Source organism: Spermophilus citellus, assembly GCF_964194105.1.
Source record: "Spermophilus citellus genome assembly, chromosome: 2".
Lineage (NCBI taxonomy): Eukaryota > Metazoa > Chordata > Mammalia > Rodentia > Sciuridae > Spermophilus > Spermophilus citellus.
The window spans coordinates 65,969,360-65,984,892 of NC_138183.1; the positions used below are offsets into that span (position 1 = coordinate 65,969,360).

Here is a 15,533-nt window from a genome sequence, read left to right on the forward strand (position 1 = left end):
AGTGTATTCAATGAGTCTGGACAATGCACATACCTGTGTAGCCCAAAGCCTACAGAAATTATCATTATCCCAGAAAGTTCTTTTATGCTCCTTCTCCACCAATCCCTGCTCCAAGCAGGCACTACTTTTCTGATTTTTTTCCACTATGCGCTAGATTATTCTTTTGCTCACTGATTGTTTTATATCACTAGAATAAAAATTTGCAAAAAGTGCTAATAAACTAGATGTCTCATTCACTACTGCATTCTTATTGCCTAGAATAGGGCTGGACACAAGGAAGTTGTGAAATTAATGAAGAGTAAATAAGCATTATAATGAATTTTAATCAACCTATACATATACAATGGAAACACAGAACCTCAAATGTGAAACTTTTAGAAGTTAATATTATCAAAATTTACTCATATACTTTATAACTCTAAGAGACACTGACTTCTCAGATCAATAATACCCATGAGCAAATAATGAAACAGACTAAAACACTACTAAGCTGTGAACTAAAAGATCTAAAAATAGGGGCTGGGGTTGTGGCTCAGCGGTAGAGCGCTCACCTCGCATGTGCGAGACCCTGGGTTCGATCCTCAGCACCATATACAAAAAAAACAAATAAATAAATAAACAACTGAAAAAAATAATTTTAAAAAAACCTTATATTAAAAAAAAGATCTAAAAATAATTTTAATCCACTATTATTACAAAGTAATGACAAGTGAATTACACCTTCCTGGCTTCAATAATAAAATTAATAAATTAAATTACAAATGTTTTTCTCTAGTCTTAAAAATCTATGATTTCCAGTCAGTTAACACATAGCTTAAGTACCAAATAAATAATTTAAGTGCTGTAAAACTGACAATGAGAAAATGATTGTGATTACTAAAAAGAAAGAAAAGTTTTAGAAGTTTCACAGAACAATTACAACATGGGCTAGAGCTTAAAAGAAAAAAAGAATTTAAAGAATGAGAAACAGAACATTATTTTCAGGGAGAAAGGAATTAAAAACGTGATAAGAAGAATGTGCAAAGCATATTCCTGAAAGATACAGGTCCCAAAAAAAGAAGAACTAAGGGAAAATTAAATTTATAATGAGTCGGGAAAGGTGGTGCATGCCTCTAATCCCAACTACTAGAGAGGTAGAGGCAGGATGATCACGAGTTTGAGGCCAACCTGAGAAACTTAGAGAGATCCTGTCTCAAAATAAAAAAAAAAAGGCTGAATATGTACTACAGTGGTAGAACACCTCTGGTTTCAACTCAAGTACTGCTAAATAAATAAAACATCATGAGTCTAATCTTCATGTTTCAAATTAGCAAAGACCAAGTCATCTGAAAACATTCTGTTAATAAAGGTGTAGAAAATCATGTCTATATTAATTTGGCAACATGTGTTAAAATTGAGAACACTTTCCAATTATAGACAATTCCCAAGACTAAATACCAGATCCACACTCAGTTCTGAGTACTAGAGTGTCAGCCTTCATTTCTTTACCAAGTTCTAGTCATATGTCCCAATGTCTGGCTATAGATTTTCACTTGCCTATCAAATGTCACCTCAAACTCAACATATAAAAAATAGACTCTACTATAGATAGAACTTCAAATCACTACTATGTATACAATTTTGTCAGTACTATCATAATCAAATTCTAGTTCTTTCTTTGTCATTAACTAACTGAGTAACATCAAACACATTTTTATATTTCTCTGGGTCTCAACATTTCTTATGCACAAAATGTATGAACTGGCTCAAATGTTCCAAGATGTCTGATAGTCCCAAAACCCTCTGATTTCCTGCCACTGAGGATCAAAACTTCAAAGTCATTTTAAACTACTCCTCTCCCCATATCCTCTTTTTTTATCCAGTCCAAGACAGAGTCTTGTGACATCTCTCCACTCTGACTTATTTCCACTAAGTCCAATTCTGCATTATTTCAGGCAGAGAATATTTTCCTACCTCTACCCCTTCATTTTCAATTTCATACTACACTAGTACTGGCACCACTTTAATTTTCCTAAAATATTTATTTTAGAAAGCTCTTTCCCAATCTAAAACTTTTAAAACTTCTTCTTTACCTATGGGGAAAAATACATTCTTCTCATCCTAATCCTTAAAGTCTCCATAAACCAACTCCAATCTACATTTAACCTGATTTCTTACTACTTTCTCACACAAGCATTCATTTCTGTCAAATTTTCTGTTCTCTATAAATGTCATATATATTCATCTTTGACTACTTCCTACACAAGTTCCTTTCTCTTACACAAAATCAGATCCTGACTAGTTTGAGTCTTTCTCCTCTCTAAACCTTCTCTGCTCACTTCAACCCTAAGTGGTCTCGAATATTTACAACTTTTATTATTTATCTTATATCCCCAATTATACCATAAGTCTCCAGAAAAAAGAACCTATTTTATATTTTCTGTATCTCCTTCAGATGTAGCAAAATACTATTTATGGTGCAGCTATTAGTAAATATTTGGTGATTAAAGCCCTTTTTAATTTACAACGAATATGTATTTATTGAATATTGCCCATATGTTCTGCACTGTGTGTTTTTTAAACCTAAGGTACTATGCCTCAAAAAATCCACAATAAAACTGAAAAGATATAAGATAAGGAAAATAACTATCAAACAACCAAAACACAGCATATAATTAAACTATGTGAAGATGTGCTTAGACTATGAAGTTATGTGAATATAGAGACCAAAAAAAAAAAAAAAACACATTTACTGAGAAACCATTGCACAAATTAGATAGAATTTCATTATTATAATAGTAGCATTAATTAATAATAACAATAATTAACACTTAAGGAGATCTTAAGGTGCAAGGCTTAAGAGCTTTTAATGTATTAATTCATTTAATTCTTACTATAATCCTGTTGAACAAGTACCATAATTCTTCTTATTTTCCAGATTAGGGGACTGACACACTGATCAGTTGTTCCATAACAAGTAGCTGTGAAATAGGGTGTAGAATTAAGATGGAGAACATAAGCAAAAGTTAAAGGATAGACCAAACATAGCTTGTTATCAGAAAATGGAGACATTAACTTGCCAATCTACAGCAGAGAATACGTGCTGAGAATCCTTAGACAAAAGACTGAACAGAGAAGAGACTAATAGAATGTCTAAAAGCCAGGAAAACAAAGTTAAATTTAATGGGCGAAAACAAAAAGCCACTTAAAACATGGGAATAAGAGAATGCCACAATAAGGAGTATTATAATGATAACTTTACTTAGGACAAGCTGGAGGAAGAGACAAGATTTTGAGAAGCTTATACAATGTTCAATGTTTTAAGCATTGAAACAAGTCTTGGGATTCAAGTGGGGAAGGGGAGAAAGTAGAATTGTGATATACAAAAAAAATTAATAGCTATATTGAATGGATTAATATAAAAGGTAAATGGAAGAGGCAATTTAGAGATAATGCCTAATTTAAAGCCTACATGACCAGGAAAAGGAAAGTTTTAGCTTTGTGTTAATCAGTTTTCAGAATACTTGACATAATTAACTTAAAACCAGTAAAGGTTTACTTGGGTTTATGATTTCATTCTTTGGATGCTTGGGCCCATTGCTTTGGGCTTACGGTGACAGAACTTGTGATGCTAAGCATGTGGAAGAGAAGCCCTGTTCACCTTATGACAGCAAGGAAGTAAAGAGAAAGAAGGGGCCTGGGTTCTAAACCACCCCCTAAAGAGGGGTGTCCCCAATTACTTAACTTCCTTCCACTAAGCACTACCTCCCAAAGGTTCCACAACCTCCCAGTAGTGCTACAAGCTGGTGACCAAACTTTTAACTCAAGGGCCTTTGGAGGATATTCAAGATCCAAAGTAAGACAGGTGTATAAGATGATGATTTTTATTTGGATCACATTCAGCTTAAGGAGATGATCAGAAATAGTGTCAGACCAGTACTGAAAAAACTGTAATGACAAGTAAGCAACAGAATTAGTTTTAAAGTGAAAGAACTGAGCAGAAATTATAATGATATAAAAGGAGAGGAAATATATTAAGTCATGATCAACTGGCCCTGGCTTTTTGTATCAATAATTGTATCAGAAAAACCAACTAAATACTAACACAGAGGTTCCAAAATTGTCTCCAATCAAGGAGCTCTTGGAATCTCAGTAATTTTTTCATGACATCCTTGCACTAAAAGAAATACTTCAGCATGTTCAAACAACCTAATAAGTATTATTATCCTTACAATTTAATGTTTGTTAGGCACTGTACAACTTCTCAAACTTCAGAATCCAATTAAACACTACCAATAATTTCCTGTTCCACACCAACTTTCAAATAATTAGTAGTTGATTTTCAGCAGAGCATCCTTTGAAAACATAGCTTTACAAAGATAGACTGTTATAGAAAGGGATATAGGTATCTGACATTGAAACTGTGAAGTGAACTCAAGCCTGAGTTCACTGATGCTCCAGGCACCTTATCACACAGTTTGGGAAACTGGAGACTAAAGGAAAAGGCTCCAAAAAAGGAAAAATAACATAATGGGGGAAGAACAAAAAAAAAAAAAAAAAAAAAAAAAAAAAAAAAAAAAAAAATTCTTAGTATAGTGAACCACAGGGGGGCAGCACACAAGCTACAAGGGGCAGGACAATGGGGCTCAAAAAGAGAGATAATAGTAAAAGGCTACAAGACCTCTTAGCTAGTTCAAGATCTAAAAGTCTTTTTGCTCCTCAAACAAAAGAGCAAGAAACACTGGTCACTGGCAGATCACTGTATGTGAAGTCATCTTATCTTTCTTTGATTCCCCTTTGCCTGCCCAATTGCAACAGCAGTCAAGACTTTTTTTTTTTTTTTCCCTGCCTTCCCCAGTCAGGGTTTCATTATATTGCCCAGGCTGGTCTCAAACTTCTGGACTCAAGTGATCCTCCCACCTCAACCCTGGGAGAAGCACCAGGCACCAGCCTGGCTTAACCAAGACTTCTTTAGCAGTCAGGCAATTTACTACTTTACATGCATCTTATTTAAGCCTATAACAATCTTATAAGAAAAATGTGGTTCAAAGGCATTTTAAATAATACAAGTGTTTAGAAGCAAGAATATCATGAGTCAAACATAGATCTGACTCTAAAGCCAAATTTCTTTCCTGTTTGCCTAAAAATCTTTCTTTCAGGAATACCAGGTCAGGAAGAGAAAGATATTACATTTGTCTCCCATACCTGAGACACCTGTCTCAAATCACTAAGGAAAAGATACTAAAAGAAACTATTTCCTAACCAGTCCCTTCAAATATGCTATAAACTCCAAACAGAATACTACTCACTTGGAGCAAAAATAAGCATTATGTGCTCATCTAGCCAACAAGTACTGCAGCTTTCCTGTACAAGTAAACACATGCACTATTATGGCAAGTGCTGGACACATTTAATTTACATACATTACACTACAAAAGATAACTACACATACAAGCAAGTGAATCTCACACTTGATGAAGTAAAAGATGAAGCAGATGGGAGGAAAGAGGCCAAAAAACTGATTATTCATTTTCAAATCTGCTGGGTGTTATTATCAGAATATATGAAGTAGCCCAACAACTCACTTGTATAAACCTATTATGAAACCAAAAGCAATCAACATCTCCCTATTTCCACTTCTGTTTTCTTTCTCCACATTTCTCCTCCTTTCTATGACATACTCAGCTGTTCCTATCCTTTCATTGAGAGAAAGGAGTTTCCCTTGACAGATTAATAACCACCGGAAAGTAAACTGGGTAAATTCAACCGACACAGCAAGATCAGACAGATAAAACTACCCAGGAAGAATTCAATGTGGTAGCAGAAAGAGCAGCAAGAACAGCTCAATAGGTATTCCTTACTACCTGGAAATATCCCTCTGAACGTTTAAGAATTTCTGGCCGTTTGAAGATAAAGAGAAAGGGATGCTTTGCTTTTTTCTGCAAAGCCATGTTACTTTTAAGATCAACAAGAAATGTTTCTTGAAATATCTAAGAGCAACAATAAACATCTCAAAATTATTGTCCCAAGGCAACATTAAAAGTTCAGCTCTGCCATTTTCAGAGTAAGCAAGAGGAGCCCTGCCTGTCCACACAGGCATCCAACCTTCCTAGGCACACACAGCTCGCCTTTACACCCTCACCTTACTGCAGCAATAGAGGACAGCAGCCAGGATATCATAACCACTGTCGCGGGAGGGGGAGGAAGGGCCTCTTTTTCTGCAGAAGAGAAACAGTTCACATCTTGTTCCCGTTGCCTGCTTCTGAAACCTAAAAATAGAAGCAGCTGTTACTACCGCAGAAATCCAGGGGAAATAGATGCTCTTTTCTAGGATGTTTAGATGTCTCAAAAATGTTAAAGAGGGACAAGTAAGGAGGGAGAGACTACGAGGGACACACGGATGCAAATATCAACAGCAAGGCATTACGTCCTCGGTTTTGTCTTAAAGAGGAAGATTTTCTGGCAAAGTTCACTGCCACTGGCCGGAGTGGGGTGGGGGGGAGTCGGGGATCGCGAGGTGGTAAGGGGTTGGAGAGACAACTGCTGCCCTCATCTAGACGCCAGGCAGCGACAACACCCACCGGCTGCGCGGATCGGGCGACAAGGGACTGTCCTCAAGCCCTAAAGAGTTGCTCCTTCACGGTGCCTCCGGTGGGCCAAGGTCTGCGAAGCCCGGGACCCAACACGGGTCCGAGCGTCCGCCAGGCTGGGCCCTCGCGGGCCCTCCCGTGCGGGCTCGGCTCCCACTCACATCCCTCGGCGGCGAGGACCCGGCCTGTCCCCGCGCCGCGGCAGCCCTCCGCCCCGACGGGTGCCGCAAGACCGGGCTCAGGGGCCCACGGGCCTGAGGTGGCTGAAACGGCGGCACGAACTCCGGAGAGCGCCGGGCGCCCGCCTAGCCTGTCAGCGCCGCGGGAGGCCGTTAGCGGCGGCCGCTGCTGCCCCCTTCGGCTCCTCTTCCTCTCTCCTTCCTGCAGCCCACACCACTCCCACTTTGGGCAGCCGGGAAGCCCGTCACAGACGTTGTCTCCACCCTTTCCCGAGCCACACCGTCTTCTCAGCGCCGTAGGCGACACTGCTTAGGACGCCCTGTTTGCGTCGGACTCAGCCTCCGCGTTGGCCTCGAGTCGAACCGCCAGTTGGCGGCGGACTAAGGCAGGCTCCCGGCAGGGCCGGGGAGGCAGCGGGACTCTCTCCTGACTGCGCGTGCGCCGCTCGGCGGGCTACGCTTTTCCTGGCGCTCGCCGGGGTTTGGAAAGGGTGGGCCACGCAGGACCGAGGCCTCTCGGGAAGCTGGTGTGCGCGCGTGGAGATTCCCGGGGCAACCCCCGGCGTGAGCGCGCGAAGAAGTTAAGGTAGCGGCGGCTCGCTGAGCGCCGGGGCCTGGCAGGGGCTCGGTGTCAGCACTGGTCCCGGCACTCCCCAGATGGGCGTGTATGTGGCCGCCGCCCGCCGTGAAGGCGGCTGGGAATGAGTCAGCCGGGCTGGGAAGGCCCCACTGCACGCAGGCTGGCACCAAAGGAGGAAGGGCTGCCTCCGCACGGAGAGTTTCCCCTCCAGTGCACGTTGTCCCCTTCTGCTTTCGCTTCCACGTTCCGGGTACTGCAGACCCGTCCTTACCCAGGCTCTGGGCCGCAAGGGTCGGAACAACTGGATCACAGGCGCTGTTTGGTGGCAATACAATCCCGAATGAACCCCTGACTCCAGTGAGCCACCTCTGCTGAAAAAGGGAGAGGGTAGAATTAGGCTCACAGCGAATGAAGAGAAAACTTCTGTTAAGAGCCTTATTCATTCATTGAAACATTTACCTGTTGCCTACTGGGTCCTAGATGAAGGCAACCCGCATTTCCTTGTCAGGTTGGAGCCTGTCTTTTCACACAAGTGACAAAGTATGCTTTGAATGTGTAATGTACTGGGTGTGTAATTGCCCCTAAGAAAAATAATACTCAAGGAGTAAAAAGTGAGGGGAACGTTATTTTATGGAGGCCAAAAAAGACTTGTTGGAGTTAACATTTCAGCAAAGTTCTGTAGAATGAGAATGTGACAATCCACGAAGAGTTTAAGGTAGAGGGACTAGCAAAAACAAAGCCCTAAGAAGGGAATGTGTTTGGCAAATTGAAAGACCAGGAAATAAGTCATTGTGACTGGATGACAGTGAAGGAGGGGACAAGAGGTGAAGCAAAAGGCTTTGTTGAGTACCAGAGTGTATTTTGTCCACCTGAATGAAGTGATGCACTTACGGCTTCTGTTTCCCCTTACATAAAAGATGTTGCCATTCAGATCTATCTTGTATGTGTTTCTTTAAATAAACTTCATCAGTGCAACCCCTGCATTTCTTCCTACATACGACCCATTGCAGAAGATCTCTGAGCAAATGATAGCAGGATATGAAATGACTTGAATTCACACTGACTAAACAATGAACTAGAGCCATTGTTTTCTCATAAGATGTGAGGTGGGAAAATTTACAGGGATATTGCATACCTGTGGTTACTGTCTTATAAGCAAAATATGATGGAGCTCCTTTTTTTTTTTTTTTTTTTTTTTTGGTTAGAAACTAAAATCTGCCTAAAATATTAAGGCTGAAATTACAAACAACAACCACCATGAGATTTTCCTTTTCTATAAACAAAAACTCTTGCTGAGGTAAAGGCTGGAACACAAACCCACACAAAGAAGTGCTGAAGATGGCCATAAAGTCATTGTTAAAATTAGAAACAACAGAACTGTGGGAAAAGATTATCTTTCCTGAAGAAAAAAAATAAGTTTTAGAACTCTGAAACTATGTGCATGTATCATTGTAATAAATGATGTTCCTATATTTTGCAATGATGTGTTATTCAATTTGGCAATGTCTGTTACTGTCTCCCACCCTGTTTTCCAGGAAAAGAGGTTTGGAACTAGTGAATATTCAGGAATTTTTTTTTGGGGGGGGACTTTTTTTTTTGTACTGGGGATAGAATCCAGAGGCACTTTACCACTGAGACACATCCTCAATCCATTTCTTTTCTTTCTTTTTTGAGACAGGATCTCACCAAGTTGCTTGGGGCCTTGCTAAATTGCTTCAGCTAGCTTTGAACTTACAATCCTCCTGCCTTAGCCTCCCAAGTCACTGGGATTACAAGCATGTGCCACCATGCCCGGCAGGAATTTCTTTTTTATATTAGAAATTTGGGTATGGAAGATAAGGTGGACAAGCAAAATATATTATCCATAAGCTTACAAAACGAGAAATTGAGAAATTCTCTACCTACCCACACTGATAGATGAAGTAACTTGTTTAGTGTTATTCAGAGAGAAAAAGTCTCTCTCCTCCCTACTATATGATTTTAAGCCAATGCTATGCTGGAATGTTGATCTCTTTTTACTCTGTGTATTAGGGGATTTTGGAGCTCTTTAGATAGTTCCTAGTAATATATCTAGAAATTTGCAAACATTTAGAAATTTACCCTGTTCTTTAATAATGAAAAAGGAGAATTCTAAAGAATTTGATCAAGTCTTTGAAGTCATTCACTCAATATGGAGATAAGAAATGTTAACTAGATGGTTAACACATTTGGATTCAAAACTGATTATATAGCCACATTTACAGTTTAAAACAAGCAGCTAGTTGTCAATTATGGCACCCTGTATGGATTCACGTGGCAAGATTCTGTCTTTCCACTATGGGAGAGCATGGCAGCAGAGGATCTTACATGCTGCATCCAAGCCCATACCTGCAACAAAACTTGACTTAGTCAAGTGGAAGATGGGGTCTTGGCTTCTATATTTTCTTTTAAGTTCTTGGGTAGTTTTGATATAAAACCATGGTTGAAAATCCATGACCAATTGTTTAAGAAATTATACTTGACAGTCCAAACAATGCAGGTTTTAATCAAAGCTTCTCTTTCCTCATCAGGCAGGATAATAACATTTCTCTTGCTTGAAGAGACTTGTTTTAGTTTCTTTTCCACATTTTTCTATTGTTGCATTACAGTTGTAATTATTGATGGGGTTTGTTATTGCATACTTGTATATACACACATTGAAGAGATACTTTTAAGATTAAACAGTATTTTTAAACCCTTAAGCATAACTATTAAGTGCCTGTATGATACTTAAGGAAAAGGGAGAGAGTAAGACACCATGTCCGTGAATGCCCCTTTCTTTTTCCAAAAACCCTGCCAAGTTATGAGAACAAGCCTGGGCCAGAATGTCCAGATACACATTATCTTGAAGGACACTGGCTTTCTCTTATGCAAATGGGAGATAGGGAAAATTAATGTTATTTTGTAAAAAATTCCTTTTTGCAACTACACCAGTACAGTTGCTCCTTGGGGTACTAGTCATACGATAAACTAAGCAAGCTAATGTTGATGATGAGATTGGAAGAAGAGATGAAGGATCCCCCTTAGAGGATTCAGAGGGCCCATGGACCCACCAACACCTTGCTTTAGGAAGTCTAGCCTCAGAACTATGAAAGAATAAATATTTATGATTTAGGGATGGGGTTGTGGCTCAGAGGTACAGCGCTCACCTAGCACTCACATGTGAGGCACTGGGTTCAATCTTCAGCACTACATAAAGTAAAATAAAGACATTATGTTCACCTATAACTAAAAAATAGATATTTTTTAAAAAATTATGATTTAAGACACCAAATTTGTAGCACTTTACTTCTGCAGTCTACAAAACTAATATGCCATCCTACAAGCCTTGAGAATAATTTTTTTGTTGTTATTGCTAACATGCTGGGGATTGAACCCAGGGCCTCACACATACTAGGCAAGTAAGAGCCCTACCACTGAGCTACACCCAGTCATTTTTATCTTTTATCTTGAGACATGGTCTCACTATGTTGCCCAGGCTGGCATCAAACTTATGATCCTCCTTCCTCAGCCTCCTGAGTAGCTGAGATTATAGGCATGCAGAATTTTCTCTTTTGCCAGCCACACCTAACACTGCCTCCCACTGAGCATTGATATAACTGTCCACTTGAAGGAGGAAAAAGTACCTTTTTTGCTTTCTACTTTTGTGTAATGGAGCTTCTGATTAATTGTTCATTGACTGTCACCTTCACTAGTTACAGAACAAGCATAAAATGGTGTAATAGTCCTAAGGCAAACTGTTTTGGCTGAGTACTCAATGCCACAAGAATTTTAGTATCATGTGCTTTGCACTCGGATGCCAATTCGGCTCTTTCACTATTCACAGGAAATGTGCTGGGAATCAACAGCATTACAAGTAATAAAATTTTAGTAAGAGTGATGACTTTGAAAAATTTTAAAAACAACTGTTCATTACTGGAGTAGAGATGTTTTAAGGTCCAAGAAAACTTACTGTTTTTACATTTTAGAACCTATTACCCATATTAAAGGGTTTCTAAATATATTTGTTGAGCAAGCTACTTTTTCTCCCTTTTAATTCACAAGTAAACATTAATACATACTAATTGTGGAAAATCCAATTTAATTCACAAAGTGGAAATTGCTGTTAATCCTCTTCCTGGCCCTCTTCACTTTCCAGAATTAGCACTGATAATTCTCTGAGGAATAACCTTTCCAACTTTTTTCAAAGCATTTTCCTACTTATTTCCTATAGATATAGTTTGAATTCTGTAAACAACATGAATAATTCTACACATTTCTGATATATTTTTTAGTTTCAATATCTTGTCTTTATTCTTTTTAAATTTTTTTATTTATTTTAATGAGTTATATGTGACAGTAGAATGTATTTATGCTCTAATATATTCTACATAGATGGGATATAATTTCTCATTTTTTTTTTTGAGTGCACATGTTGTAGAATCATATTGGTCATGCAGTCACATATATACATAAAGTAATAATGTTTGTTTTATTCTACTATTTTTCCTATCCCCACATCCCCTGCCCTCCCCTCCTTTCATTTCTCTTTACCTAATCTAAGGTAACGTTATTCTTCTCTAATGCTCCCTGCCCTTATTGTGAATTAGCAGCCACACATTAGAGAAAACATTTGGCCTTTGGTTTTGTGGGATTGCCTTATTTTGCTTAGCATGATATTCTCCAACTCCATCTACTTATAGACAAATGCCATAATTTCATTCTTCTTTAATGCTGAGTAATATCCCATTGAATATATATATATACCACATTTTCTTTATCCATTCATCTATTGAAGGACACCTAGGTTGGTTCCATTGTTTAGCTATTGTGAATGGAACTGCTATAAACATTGACAAGTCTGCATTACTGTAGCATACTGATTTTAAGTCCTTTGGACATAAACCAAAGAGTGGGATTGCTGGGTCAAATGGTGGTTCCATTCTAAGTCTTCTGAGGAATCTTCATACGGCTTTTCACAATGGTTGCACCAATTTGCAGTCCCACCAGCAATGAATGAGTATACCTTTTTCCCCACATCCTCACCAACATTTATTGTTGCCTGTATTCTTGATGATTGTCATTCTGACAGGAGTGAGATGAAATCTTAGTGTAGTTTTTATTTTAATTTCTCTAGTTGCTAGAGATGTTGAATACTTTTTTTATATATTTTTGATCAATTGTATTTCTTCTTCTGTGAAGTATCTGTTCAGTTCCTTAGTCCATTTATTGATTGGATTATTTGGTTTTTGTGTGTTAAGTTTTTTGAGTTCTTTATATATCCTAGAAATTAATTCTGTTACATTTTTTCACTTAATGTATCTTGGAGATCTTTCATTTCAATACATATATCTTTTCCTCATTTTAAAAAAATTCTTATATAACATTCAAAAATATACAACTCATAATATTAGATAATTATATTTATGCTCTGCTTTTTGACAATAAAAAATGATAAAACAGGGGCTGGGGTTGTGGCTCAGTGGTAGAGTGCTCACCTAGCACGCATGAGGCACTGGGTTCAATCCTCAGCACCACATACATATAAAATAAAGATATTGTATCCACTTAAAACTAAAAAATAAATATTAAAAAAATGATAAAATAGAACACCTATATATATCACGAGCATAAAAATATTTCCTAAGATAGATATTTAGAAATAGATTTTCTGAACCAAGGAAAATATACATTGAAAATTTGTTGGCAATTGCCAAATCAGCTTGCAAAAATTTCACAGCCGTCTATCAATGCTATTTCACTATAATCTCACAAATTCTGGATATTATGAATCTTTAATTTTAGATAACATTAATTCCAAATCACAGTCATTCTGATAGTTTGACATGTATTCATTAAACATCTATTACATGACAGGTATTTGGCAAATGTTAAATAATCTTTAGTGTGATATTAGATAACAATATTAGATTATGAAATTCACCAACCATATTGATGAAGAAAATAATTTTTCAATTAATGGTACAGCTTTTTATACCATTTCCTTACTGGAGAAAAATTATTCCTTTGAGAAAATGCTAGTGAAATACAAAGATCACAGATAATTACTATTGGGAAACTGGATCAGTTATTCAATCTTTCTGAACTTCTGTTTCCTACTCTCAGCAATGAGAGTAACAGAAGTGTTTTATCTTGATTGATCTGAAGTGACAATGAGATGATATATAGTAAACACTCAACAAATTTCTGATAACAATAATAGGTAACATTCCAGTGCTTACAATATATCAAGCATTGTTCAATTTATGTGTACTTAAAAAAAAAAAAAAAAAAAAACCTCTAGTTATTTTCATCATGCTTAGTCACTGGCTCACTGGCTGAGAGGAGCCCAAGGAGGGAGGTATGAGAGGAAGAAGAGAAGGCTTTCAGAGAAAAGAAGATGGCGGTGGGAAGTGAGTAAGCCACTCTGTGCTCCACGCCGCCGCGTCTGAAAAGATGAGGTAAAGATCATTAAAGGAGATCTGTCGACAAAAACCCAGCACCATGTCAAGAAAGGGGCCTAGGTGGAGTGAATCCGCCACTAATCCAGCCAAGGTGGAGGGAGTCCATCACGACTTCAGCGCGAGCAGTAAGGCTGCAGCCCCAGCTGCACGGCTCTATCGGCCCCATCTCCTTCTCCTCTCCGCCTCTCCGCCTTGCTTCTCCCCAGCTGTCTCTCCTCCCAAGCTCAGTCTCTAAATCTAGATCTCAATTTCATTCCCCCACCCCGCCCGCTCTCCCGCGTGTCCAGTACCCGGACCGCGCGGCCCCGAGGCGCCGCCTCCCCTCCCCCAACCCGCACCCCCTCCCCGAGGGACCCGAAGGCCGCTGCTGCTGCTGCCGCCGCCGCTGCTACCGCCGCTTCCCGCGGAGCACCATAGAGCAGACTCTTCACCGCGCGAATGAGCTGCCAAATTAAATGAAACAGCTGATAAGATGAGTGACAATTTAAAATCCAAGTGATCCGAGAACACGCACTGAGCCCTGATCCGCTGAATTCAAACTCCCGGTCACCTGCTTCCCACACACAAACAGCTATGACTCGGCATTAATTCATCCGGCTGAAACAACTGGTCAGCCCTTCTCATCATACGAAGGTAAATGCCTACCGAGCCTTCATAAGTAGTGGCCACAGGTTTGAAACGGGGCTTGGGAGAAAAGGACCCACCCGTTGAATTGGTTGCCCGGCAAAGAGAAACGACGTCATCAGACTGCTGCGGAGGAGATAACTTCGTTGAAACCGGCAGCTACAGGTGTGTGATCCCATAGCCTTCCCTCTCCACACATCGGGAAAAATTTAAGGGCCCCTCCCAGCTCTCCTGTGAGTGCTACAGCCAGCCTGAGGGAATCAGAGGTGGTGCGGAACCCACAGCGCAGAACTACCGCTCCCACCAGGGCTGACTGCTGAGGTCTCTTGCACCAGCTACGGGGAAGTGGATACCGGAGGGCAAGTAAAATCCGCTGAGGATTCTCAGCCCCAAGCTCTACAAACTTAGGGTCTGAGGGAATGGCAAACTGGAAGAGTGTGCCCAGTCGTTCATGAAAACAGGGCTCCCGGGAGCAGCAGACCTGGCGTGTAGCCAGTATTGTGGTGAGAGGGGCCTGGCTAGAGAAAGAGTGGGAAGTGACTAGACACAAGAGGAGGCCCTAGACACTCAGGATTGGAGACTCGCCCAGTCTGGGAGGAGCTGCTGCACAGTGATTGGTTCCCGCATATTGACAGGAGAAACTTGACCTGGTGGGCACAGCGCCATCTACTGGAAGAGAAGTTAATCAAACTCTAAGACGGCATTTATTAGGTTTTTTTTTTCTTTTTCTTTTCTTTTTTTTGATTTGGGTTTTTCTTTCATTTTCATTTTTTTCTTTCTTGTTGTTTTATTAATTTTTTTTACAAAATATTTTTTTTATTTTTTTCTACTAATTTTAATTTAAAATTTTTTAAATTATTATTTTTTTTAATTTTTTTCTTTTTTAGTTCCTATTTTTTCTTCTTTAGTCTTTTCATTTTCCTTATCCCCCCTTTCCTTGAATTCTACCTGCCTACTCTCATTCTCTTTAGAGACTTCTTCCCTTCCCTTCAAATACCTTTCCTCCCAAGCATCAAATTAATTTATAGGAGTAAACAGTAACTCAGCAGTCAAACAGAACAAGAAGTAACATGAGCAGCTTCAAAAAACAAGGAAGAAAAGGAGTACAAACAATGCAGGA

The 15,533-nt window shown here is 39.4% G+C and overlaps 1 protein-coding gene across 2 annotated transcripts in view; it reads right to left on the bottom strand.

The window, feature by feature from the left end:
- The window catches only part of JAK2 (Janus kinase 2), a 139,916-nt gene extending 131,611 nt beyond the window's left edge, over positions 1-8,305 (bottom strand). Inside the window, exons 1-2 of one of the 2 annotated variants that reach the window (XM_081279363.1) lie at positions 7,030-8,305; positions 6,122-6,248 (exon numbers count right to left, since the gene is read on the bottom strand). The gene's annotated coding sequence lies outside the window, so the exon portion shown is untranslated. The other variant, XM_081279362.1, reaches the window with a different exon arrangement.
- Positions 8,306-15,533: the final 7,228 nt, after the last annotated feature.